The sequence below is a fragment of the Tupaia chinensis genome, unplaced genomic scaffold (genome assembly GCF_000334495.1).
Source record: "Tupaia chinensis unplaced genomic scaffold, TupChi_1.0 Scaffold000198_1, whole genome shotgun sequence".
NCBI classification, from domain to species: Eukaryota; Metazoa; Chordata; class Mammalia; order Scandentia; family Tupaiidae; genus Tupaia; species Tupaia belangeri.
The window spans coordinates 880693-893134 of NW_006159673.1; positions in this window are offsets into that span (position 1 = coordinate 880693).

The window sequence follows — 12442 nt, forward strand, 5'->3', positions numbered from 1 at the left end:
AAGGCAAGGCGGTTAAGTGTTTCCTCGGAATTAAACTTGGGGCTCATACTAGACTTTCTGAGGTAGGCAAGCAGCAGCAAACGTAGGATAATCATTACCCAAGAATGAAAATACATTAATGTGGATACAGATCAAATTGTATTTGGTGACTACTCTATGATTTGGTAAAACAAGATTATTACTAATCCTTCATATGCTAGTATAATAGCAGCGAGCTTTGCTTGTCTGATTATAATTCTATTAAGTAATATTTCCTCTGTTTATAGATTTCTGCCTTGATGATAAACATCTTATCCTCATAATTGGAGATTTCTGGTTGTAGAATAATAGTTGTTGCCCAAGGAAGAAGTAAAAAGACAATACCCGACTTAAGTTTCTTAGCAAAAATGGTTTACATACGCAGTGACTTGGCGTATATAAATAATTCTGCTCCCTCAACTCCGGATATATAAATATAAAAGCAATAATTATAACATAAAGCCAAACGCCATCAATAAAGTTAAAAGAGGATTCTACATGCATTTTTACTTCAGGAATCTGTCATAATAAAATCTGAATTTAGGCTCTACCCAAGGATTTCTGGAGCTTTTTGAAACTAAGTGATTTATTTTCTCATTAATGCTTACTAGATGCAGGTGCAGCAGAATGCAGCAGGACTACTTTACTTCATTTTGAAAATAGATCAGGGGCCATCTGGTGGCATGGTGGTTAAGACAATGGATTCCCACAATGCTGACCCATGATTCAAGTCCCAGACCTGGAAGCTTGCTCTCTCGCTTTCCCTCATTCTCTGTCTCTTTCTGGTCAAATTAAAAACATAATAATAATAATTGGGACCAGCAGTTAGCATAATGGCTATGTCGCTGGACTCCCATGTAGTCGACCGCAGTTCGCATCCTGGACTCGGTGGCTTAAACTCACGCTGGGCGCATGTGCGTGCGTGCCCAAGATCCCAAGAGGGGAATGGAGGAGAAGGGATTGCGGCATGGCCATCCCCCCAGGGGGTGATTTCTTGCTTTCTATCTCTCTGTCTCTGTCTGTCTGGCAAGCGCATGTGCCCTATAGCAAAAAAATAAATAATAAATGAAGTTAAATAAATAATTCATTAAAAAAAAAAGAAAAAGAAAAACAGATTAGATGAATCTATTCTCTTTTAAATCTTAAACACTGACTTTGACTAAACCACAAATTAATACTTTGAAATTATATAGTCTGGGGGTGACCCTGTTGTCTAGTGGTTAAGGGAACAGTATCCCACATGGTTGATGGTGGTTCAAATCTTGCCTCCAGATTTGAGTGTGTGACGTGTGTAAGTATTCAAAATCCTGAAAGGACAGAGAAAGAAAGGAGAAGGGACTATTCTGTGGCCACACCCCATTGGGAGTTTCTTCCTATCTCTTTTCTATCTCTGTCTCTATCGCTCTCTAGCTAGTGACTATGCCCTCTGGCAATTAAAAAAATTATAGTTTGGGGACCAGCAGATGGTGTAGTGGTTAAGGGACTAGACTCCCACATAGTCCACTGCAGTTCAAGTCTCAGACCCAGCGGCTTGAAACTCAAGCTGAATGCATGTGTGTGCATGCCCAAAATCCCAGAGGAGAAGGGATCATGGTGTAGCCATCCCCCATGAGGGATAATTTCTCATTTTCTGTCTCTCTGTCTCTCTCTGTTGTATGCACACCCTGTAGCAAAAATCTTTCTCTCAAAAAAAAATTACAGTCTGTTCCTTTTTAACCTCTTCTGTATTAATTACCTTATGTATATTCGTACCAATGCACGAGTGCACACACATACACTGAGAGAGTATGATTCATTGCCTAAACAACTATTTTAATTTTTTTTTTAATTTTGGGAATGTGCATGCATAAACCAGAGAGAGAGTGTCTACTCCTCAAAGGGGTCTAGGCACACTGCAATCCTTTTTCCACGATTCTCCATCTTGCCAGGATCCTAGGCCTGCGTGTTTTTCAAGACGCCAGGACCTGGATTTGAGCTGCAGTCCGCCATGAAGTCCGCCTCCCTCTGCACAGAGCATACCTGTTGCCCTACAGGCCAGTCCTATTTTAATTATTTTTAAAGCTCAATACATTTTTCATTTTCTTTCTCAAGCAGTTTTGTTTCCAATGATCACATCTTCATAGTCAACTTTAAACCCTACACCTCTCACTTTGTGTGATGAAAAGTTTCATGCATCCACTCGTCTGGTCTACAGAATGCCCAGATTCCTGATGACACATTATTTCTAGGTGTTTCTGTAAGAGAAGAACATTTGAATACCTGGCCTGAGCAGAGTCGATGGCCCTCCCCAGTGTGGCAATGCTCCGCCCATTTAGGGCCCAAATAGCACAACACGGCAGAGTGAGTGGAATGCTCCCTCTCCCGCCTCGCTGCTTGCACTGAGATACGGTTCTTCCTTCCCCCAGCACTGCACTTACACCACGAACGCTCCTCGTTCTCAGGGCCTCAGACTCACATTGGAGTGTGTACCCCAGTTTTCCTTGATCTCTAGATTGCAGATGGCAGATGGCGGGACTGCTCAGCCCCCATACTTGTTTGAGTCAATGTCTCATAAATCTAGCTCTAAACTGCAGGGAGCCCTTAAAGTAGACACAGTCTTGGCGTTATCTCTGCAGGGCATGCAAAAGCTCTAGACAAAGACATCATCTACTGCTGGATTTCACAGATCTCTTACAGAGGAGAGGCAGGAGAGGCTTGTTTATAACCTCGAGGTGCTCCTCGGCTAAAGCACGTGGCTTTGCCTCTCCTGTAAAAGAATGAGCTCAGGACCATGGCATTACCGAGCAGAGATGCCAGATTCCCTGACCCTGGCCTCTATCTGTCTGTCCTTCTCTACCCACAGCCCTTCCCCTCAGATCTTTGCCTTCAGTCAGGGTCACTGAACTTTGTATATATATATATATGTGTGTGTGTGTGTGTGTGACACACACACGCATGTGTATATATAAATGTACATACATATACACATATATGTATGTATATTTATGTATGCACATGCACACACACATATACATATACATATGTGTATGTATACCTAGCCATGGTTGCACAGCAGCAATGCAACACTGAGCTGCTGAAAGCCATTGGAAGATCAGGGCATGGTCTCCAGGCCGACCTGTACTTGCTAGGTGTGCACACACTCCCATCATACTACCCAGCTCAAAAGGCTGGAGGAAGGGACCACCAGATGGTGTAATAGTTATGTCACTGGACTCCCACATGGCTGACTGTGGTTCTAATCCCAGACCTAGTGGCTTGACACTCATGCCGGGTTGAGTATGCGGCACTCAAAATCCTGAGAGGGGAAGGGATTGCAATATAGCCATCCCCCCTGGGGGGTGATTTCTTGCTTTCTGTATCTCTGTCTCTCCAGTGAACACACATATCCTGTAGCAAAAATCTCTCTCCAAATAAATAAATAAAAAGGTTGAAGGAAGGGGGACTGTGCTATGGCACCCTGTCAAAGGTGCTTGGTTTTCTCTCTCCCATGAACGAAAGACATAAATATGCTTTCTGTATCTCTGTCTCTCCAGTGAGCGCACATACCCTGTAGCAAAAATCTCTCTCCAAATAAATAAATAAATAAAAAGGTTGAAGGAAGGGGGACTGTCTATGGCACCCTGTCAAAGGTGCTTGGTTTTCTCTCTCCCATGAAGGAAAGACATAAATAAACTTAATAAAAAAGATATTAAAAGGCACGAAGGCAATGTCTTGCACGATAAAGAACGTAGTCTGAGCCAGGAAGCAGAAAGTCCGTAGTTGGAGTAATGTGGAGACCAAGGGAAAAGCAATAGATGAGGCAAAGCTGAAAGTCGTGTTGGGTGCATACAGAGAATGCTCCTAAGTACCAGAACAAGGCACTTCGCTCTTACTCTTTGGACGTTGAAAGTTGGGGGGAGCGAAATAGCCAGGTCTTAATTTTTTGCAAAGTAATCATGAAGGTTAAAGGGATCAGAAAGAGGCCTAAGGTCGTGGTGGGATGAACAGTAAAGCATTCAGTGAAGTGAGGTAAGGAATAGGAGGGCTGACCTAGCAAAGTGATAGTGGAAACAGTAAGAGTATCCATGCAAGGAACGTTGTGGAAATGGAAGTAATAAGAGTGGAAATTCATTCATAAGGAGGGTGAAGAGAAAGAGGGCCGATGACTTGACTTCCTGAGATTTCAGACATGCGCCACCGGGCACAGGACAATGGCCTAAAATGAAGTCTGGAACAGAAGAAAATTGGATGTAGGAAGAAGACAAGCTTTGTGTGTGTGTGTGTGTGTGTGTGTGTGTGTGTGTGTGTGTGTTTGTTTTGTTTTATTTTGTTTTGTTTTTTGTTGTTGGTTTTGTTTTTGTTTGTTTGTTTGTTTGTTTGTTTTGCTATAGGGCGCATGCGCTCACCAGACAGAGAGAAACAGAAAGTGAGAAATCACCCCCCAGGGGGGAATGGTCACACCACAATCCCTTCTCCTTCATTCTTCTCTTGGGATCTTGGACACACACGCACACGCGTCCAGCGTGAGTTTTAAGCCACCGGGTCCGGGACGCGAACCGCAGTTGAGTACGTGGGAGTCCAGCGACATAACCATTATGCTAACTGCTGGTCCCCCAGAAGGAAGACAAGTTTTAATTCTGCTCATGCAATATTTGATCTACTTCATATGATCAAGCTCCAGTGAAAACTAGACATGTGGATCCAGGGTTCAGGAGAACATATATACTAGTCCGGGTCCTCCAGAGAAAGAGAACCAATAGGCTATATACAAAGTAATAAAATATATATTATGCATTCTCTCCTGTCCTTAATTACATCTAGAAGTTCTAGCTAAGGGTAAGTGTCCTGAAACTCCTCAGCCGCTGGAGTAGAATGACTCCCTTCCTCCTCTTGGCTTCATTATGCTTCGTTTGCACCTGCTGTGTTGCCCATCATATATTGCTTTAAGTGATATTAGATTCTGTTCGACCCAATGGACATTTATCCAGAGCCACTTCTGTACCAGGCCAGTTCTAAGAAAAACAAATGAGTCAGACAGTGTTCTCTCCTCAAATATGTATAATCTAAACACTGAACAGATTTTATATCATAAAAAAGACACAAACAAGGTGCTATGAAGGTCCAGATGAAGTAAATCGTTGTTATGTCTGTCTTTCCCACAAAAGGGCAGGAGCCGTCTCTCGCTCGCTCATTCTCTCTCTCTCGTACACGCATAGAGTAACATACAACACACACACATACCATTGTGTGTGTGTCACACAGTAAATATTTATTGTGTGGAATTCCTTAAAGCAACTCAGTAAGTTCATCAAATTGATTTACTGCATTTTATAGGCTGAATCGTGTCCCTGCAAAGTTCATATGTCGAAGTCCTAATCCTCAGTACCTTTTAAAACACTGAGTACCAGAATGGAACTGTGTGTGGAGATGGGGCTTTTAAAGAGGTGATTAAGTTAAAATGAGGCCATTAGGGTGAGCTTGAATCCAATCAGACTGGGGTCCTCATAAAAAGAGGAAGTCAGGACACACAGAGACACCAAGGCTACAGAGGGGAGACCACGTGAGGACACACAGAGGGGCCACCTGCAAGCCCAAAGATGAGGCCGCAGAGCAGGCAAGCTCCTGAACTCCTCACTCCTGAGCTTCCAGTGGGGGGCATCGTGCTTAAGGCACTGGATTCCCTTGTGGCCAACCATGGTTCACGTCCAGCACCTGTAGGCCTGAAAGTCACACTTGGTACGTGTGCCCAAAATTCCAAGAGGAAAATGGAGAAGAAGGGCTTGCAGCACGGTCATTCCCACTTCGGGGCAATTTCTCATGTTCCTTTTTTCTGTCTCTTTGTCTCTCTCTGGCAAGTGCATGCACCCTATGGCAAAAAAAAAAAAAAAAGATAAACTTATAGTGTGAAGGTGACACACAGAAAACTATGTAGAAAATAAGCACAGATTTGAAAACAGGCTAACTGATTTACACAGTGTACAAACAGAAACATCGTCCTGGTTGGATGAGGTTTACAAAGTCAGAGGAGAGTGTTTGCTGAAAAGTGGAGTCAAATGAGGTCTTCCCAATTGTTTTGCCTTGATGTACCCTTTAGTAGTATTACATTGGGCCCTATATATTGGGTTATCAGAAAAGTCACTACACATTTTTGCATAGAAAGTATGTCAGGACTTTTCCGATAACCCAATACTTAAGTCACTAATTGTGTCACTTGTTTGGTTAATCTATCAAAAAAAAACATACTTTTTTCCATATGCTATAAAAAAATTGTGAGTGTATGTGTATACTTGAGTGTATTTTTCATCAGGGTGAAATTAGTTTGACTCCAATGTCAGATCCGGGCAGACATAGTGCGAGGAAGTGAAAGATTCTAATAGGCATTTTAAAGCACTGGAAAGAGCTTGAACAGCAACCCTTCTGCACCTTTCTTGGATTATTAGTAGTTTGGAGCTTTACATACAATTTGCTCTCTTTTTTTTCTTTTTTATTTAGAGAGATTTTTGCTGTAGAACACATGCACGTGCCAGAGAGACAGAGAGAGATGTAATGACAGAAAGCAAGAAATCACCCCCCACCACCACCCAGAGGGAATGACCACACCACAATCCCTTCTCTTCCATTCTCCACTCGGGATTTTGGACACACACTCACATGCACCCAGCATGAGTTTGAAGCTCCTGGGTCCAGGATTTGAACCTCAGTCAACTACATGGGAGTCCAGCAATGTAACCATTATGCCATCTGCTGGTTCATATGCAATTTGCTCTTATCAGATCACTAAAATCAGTACTCTAAGTGTTTATCCCAAATTTTTAATTTTTCTTTCTTTTTTCTTTTTTATATATTTTTAATTATTATAATTCATACATTAAATAGCTATACATCATTTAGATTGTAAAGAGACTTTACCTAGTATGATATACACCTCCGTCCAGCCCAGTTGAGACTACTATACACATCCTCATCAACAGATAGTAAGACTCATCTATGTCCCACAAGTGTCTTTCCTCTCCATTTTCCCCCCAAATTTCCTATGTTCTTCCCCTCCCACATTCTCTTTCCATTTTGTCTCTAGTGTCCATTACAATTTTTAATACTTTTATGTTCTCCAGTCTTTAAGTCTCTACTATAGAGAGTGGACAGTCAATATATGTTAAGTGGAGACATACAATGTCTCTCTTTCATAGCCTGATTTGCTTTACTCAGCAACAAATCTTCCATATTTGTCCACTTTCTATCAAATGACAGGGCCTTGTTGTTTTTATGGCTGAATAGTATTCCATGGAGTATATGTGCCACAATTTCTCAATCTATTCATTTGTTTTTGGACATTTGGATTGGTTCCATGTCTTAGCAATCATGAATAATACTGCTATGAAAATAGTTGTGCAAGCACTTTCCAACTGAGTGCTCTCCTGTCCTTTGGGTAGATCCCCAGGAGTGGAATTGCTGGATCATATGGTAGTTCTATTTGAAGGTCTTTGAGGAACCTCCGTATCACTCTCCACAGTGACTGGACCAATTTACACTCCCACCAACAGTGTAAAAGTGTTCTCCTTTCACCACATCCCCTCGAGCACTTATCACTTTTTTTTTTTTTTTTGTAATCTTTGTCATTCTGACTGAGGTTAGGTGGTATCTCATTGTGGTTTTGATCTGCATCTTTCTTACAATGAGTGATGTTGAGCATTTTTTCATATGCTTTTTGGTTGTTCATATGTCTTCCTTAGAGAGTTGTTTATTCAGCTCATTTCACATCTTTTATTGAGTTAATCATTTTCTTCTGGTAGGCTGCTCGAGTTCCCTGTGTATTCTGGTTATCAGTCCCTTATCTGAAGCACAGTTAACAAAAATTCTCTCCCATTCTGAGGGTTGTTGATTCACACTAATTACAGTGTCCTTTGCTGTGCAGAAACTCCTTAGTCTGATGTAATCCCACCTGTCTATTTGGGAGATTATTGCCTATTCTTTGGGGGTCTTGCTTAAGAAGTCTTTGCCTACCCCAATGTCTCCCAGAGTTTTCCCAGTGTTTTCCACCAGTAGTTTTATAGTTTGCTATCTTAGGTTTAGGTCTTTGATCCACTTCGAGTTGATTTTTGTTAATGGTTCAGATTCATCTTTCTGCAGGTGGATACCCAGTTTTTCCAGCACCATTTGCTAAAGAGGTTTTCATTTGTTTTATCCCTAAGTATCTTATACTTCTTGTGTCTATGGTAAATGGAATTAGATTCTTCAGTGCTGTCTCTGTCTGCTTGTTGTTTGTATATAGAAATGCTATGGATTTTTGTAAGTTAATTTTGTATCCTGCCACTTTACTGTATGCATTTATTACTTTGAGAAATTTTTTCATGGATACTATTGGGTCTTCTATGTATACAATCATGTCATCTGCAAACAGAGATAATTTCCCTATTGGAATGCCTTTCATTTCCTTCTCTTGTCTGATGGCATTAGCTAGAACTTCCAGTACTATATTGAATAGGAGTGGAGAAAGTGGGCAGCCTTTTCTTGTACCAGTTTTCAGTGGAAAAGCTTTCAGCTTTTCCCCATTCAGTATAATGTTAACTGTAGGTTTTTCATAAATGGCTTTTATTATGCTGAGAAACAGTCCTTCTATGCCAATTTTACTGAGAGTCTTAATCAGAAAGTCATGCTGTATTTTGTTGAATGCTTTGCCTGCATCAATTGAAATGATCATATGGTTTTTTATCTTTCCTTCTGTTAATACGGTGTATTACATTTATGGTTTTGCATATGTCGAACCACCCTTGCATCCCTGGAATAAAGCTTACCTGGTCGTGCATCTCATAGAACTTTGTTACCATAAATATTCTAAATTATTTTTCTTACATTTCAGTAATATGTTCTAAATTGTCCCTACTTGGAGACAGGTTCACTGTTCCCTTGGTGGAGATGTACTACTTGATCCTCTCATCCTTGAGGCTCTTCTTCGATTTTTAGTCATTTGCTAATGTATTCACCTCTGGTCAATTTGTTGGAGAGGGATTCAGTGACTGTGAACTCGTTTTTCCCCCTACTGTGAAATAATTTGGTGCTCTTTTCTCCCTTCTACTAAGTCCTCAAATGTGGGAATCACAGGTAGAGTTTTTCAATCAGATTTGTAAAGGGGAATTTCACTAATTTTGCAACCACTTCAGAGATGTGCAAAGAATTCTCCAAAACCCACAATGCTCAGATGGTTAGCTACTATGCACCTAATTGTCTCTAAGCAGAGGGAAAGGACTGAGAAGTAAAACAGAAATGTAAGGTAAAGAAAAAGAAGGGAGGAAATAAAAATATAGAGAGAAGGCAAAGAAAAGAGAAGGAAAGTACTAGGAGAAAAAGAGGAAAAGGAGGAAAAAAATCACTTTGCAAAAAATGAAATTGGGATGAAAATGGAAAACCGTGTGGAGCACTAGCGCACTGCGGGAGGCCCAGAACAGGCAAACTTGGAGGTGGCTAGAGCTTCCTGTCCTAGGTGAGAAAAAGACAGAGATGAACAAGAGAAAGGCCTAAGGGGGGCAGAGAGCTGTTTTTTCAAAAAGAGAAAAAAAAGTTAGAAGGGACAGAGGACAGCAAGAGGGAGCAAAGCAGCTATCTTACCTGGCTAGTGCTGGGTCTGGGAGGGGGACACTGGCGGGGGGGGGCTTCACCGCTGGGGGGGGGGACACGGGCGGGGGGAGACTTCACAGCCATGAAGTTGAACCCAGAAGCCAAAAACAGGCAAACTTCGAGGTGGCTAACAGCTTTTTGTCCTGGCTAGCACTGGGTCTGGCCCAATTTTTTTTTTAATTGATGTACATGTGAATTTGAGCTTTTTTTGAGAGTACAGTCCTAAGAAATCTTACTAAATCTGTGACAAATTGGTAACTTTTAGACTTTTACTGCTATGACCCTTTAACATAAATATACATGACTTTCTGGCTTATTCAAATTAGAGAAACAAATACAAACCCACTGCTTCCTGGCACAACCTATGGGATAGTCTGTGCCCTAGAAAAAGGTTGGACAATATTATCTGCAATAGGAAATATAAAGTCAGGTGTGAGCAATTAGCTTTAAGTAACACTAAGCATAACTTACCAAATGAGTGATACCAAATTTGATGTAGGATTTGTTTAACAAACTCACCATGCTTAGACACTTAATGCCTATGGCCATTTGAAAAGAATGGAGTACACCCACTCATATGAGGTTCAAATCAAAGGCCAAAACTTAATTAGCACCATGTTCTAGTTACACAGAATAGATGTTTACAAGTAACAGCTGCCATTATAAAAATTCTTAATTGACTTTGCATTATTTATTCATTATTTGATATAATAAATTATTAAAGGAAAGACAGCACAGAACAAAACTTAGCACCATTAAATCGATTCTGTTAATTAACTTCTTCGATTGCCATATTTGTGCATAAAACAATGGAATTCATTTCCATATCATTAATCCATCGTAGATATTAAAGCATTGCAAACCAGATCAGAATCATGCTAATGGCTGAAACAGTTTGTTCAAATGACGATGATTCTTTTAGCTAAACAGACAATCAGTAGTGAGGAGATTCGTGGGACCCAAATTTTTCCATTTCTAAACAAAGCTGGTCAGGGGTCCCCCAAAGGGCTCTACAGCTTGCTCTCTGCACATAGGCTCAAAGCGGAGGGGCAGGCAGAGCCAAAAACCAGCCTGAGCCAACTCCAAGCCTATAGCTGTAGAGGGGATGACGTGGCTCACTCATACCAAGGGCCCTGGTGCCCTTACAGCCCTGAGGCTGATTCTGCTTTCTCCAACTAAATAGTGCTGAAAATTCCACGCATGTTTAGAATTCAGTCTAATGCATATCTGCACAGAGTGTGACTCATGAACTAATGTAACCACAGGATTCGTCTGAGCATGATTTTAATTTTAACCATTATAAACAGTTTTTAAAATAGGATAGGAATGCCTCTGTAAAAGCTAACTTTTACATTCTAAATGTTTTCCGAACTGTAAACTGCCAATATTTGATTTCATGAATTAGTAGAAGAGAAAGGCAATTTGCTGACTAGTAAGATATTATTTCAATGACAAATATAAACATCTCAAGATTGCTTGAAATTATGGCTCAAAGAAGTAATCTCTGGGGCCAGCCCCATAGGACCACGGTTATAGGAGCTGGAAACTGTGTGACCAGCTATGGTTTAATCCTGGCCCGAGTAGATTGAAAATATGTGCCAGGCGTATTGTGTGTTCCCAGAATCCCAGTGGGAAGGAGGAATGGAAGAAAAAGAATGGCAGCATAATCATGCCCCATTCAGAAGCGCTTCTCTCCCTCCCTCTCCACCCACCCCCGCCCTGTCAAGCTTATGACCCTCTGGCAAAAATATAAAAATGTTAAAAAAAAAAGAAGTACTAAACTAAAATAAATACTACTTAACTACATAACATGTGAGTTTATTAAAAATTGCTCTAAAACTGGAAAATGCTATAAGAAATCGTTTTTAACCTCCATTTTAAAACATTTTAAGTGTCTGTTAGCTTCATGCCCTATAAAATGATGGGGCCAGCAGTGGTGTGGTGGATAGAGGCACTGGATTCCCATATGGCCGATCACAGTTCAAGCCGCAGACCTGGTGGCTTGCTTTCTCGCTTTCCCTTTTTCTCTCTCTCTCCTCTCTCATCAAAATAAATAAATAAAACTAACAAATGCAATCAAATAAATAAATAATTCTCTTTTGAAAATGAGAACATTAACCCACTTATACTTCTTGCTTTTTTAACCACTCCCATGTCTTCAGTATATTAAGACATAATTAATATAAATTCTATGTGCTAAATTAAGTTTATTTTGCTCTGAGGGATCCATTCAACCTTCCATTGGGTTTGATATCAGTGAGTGGGTAGATACATCCTAGCTGTTAAAAAGACAAGTCAATCAAGTTGCTAAGTGAATTTATTTTCAATTTATCACATGAAAATTTGCCTGAAAAGATAAACATTTCAGTTTCAAGTGTCAGGCATTTAGGAGACAGAACAGTTTTTTATTATTATTATTTCAAAAAAAATCTGGATTTTGAGATTTAAGAGGCAAAACTACTACAAAAGAATGGGGCATTAAGTTTACATCATAAACAAGAAGAAAGTATGATGAAATAAGAGCAGCAGCCCAAGCGCAGAAACGATCTGATCACCTGGCAGAAGAGAGGCCTTAGCCTAAAGGTGGCCTAGAACTCAAAGACAGGGATGATTCCTTCCACCATCTCCTCTACAGGTCTAGGGGATGGGATGGATCATTGTAGCAGATTCCATAGGGGCGTCTATTCAACTTCTTGTTTTCCCCTTTATAAAACAGAGCCATACAAAATCCTTTGATTCAGGAAGTATAATGTATCCTGGGAGAGGGTGCATCATCCTCTGTAAGCATTACTTCTGAAATGGCCTTTAGCCACGCCTTCAGTAGACCTTCCCT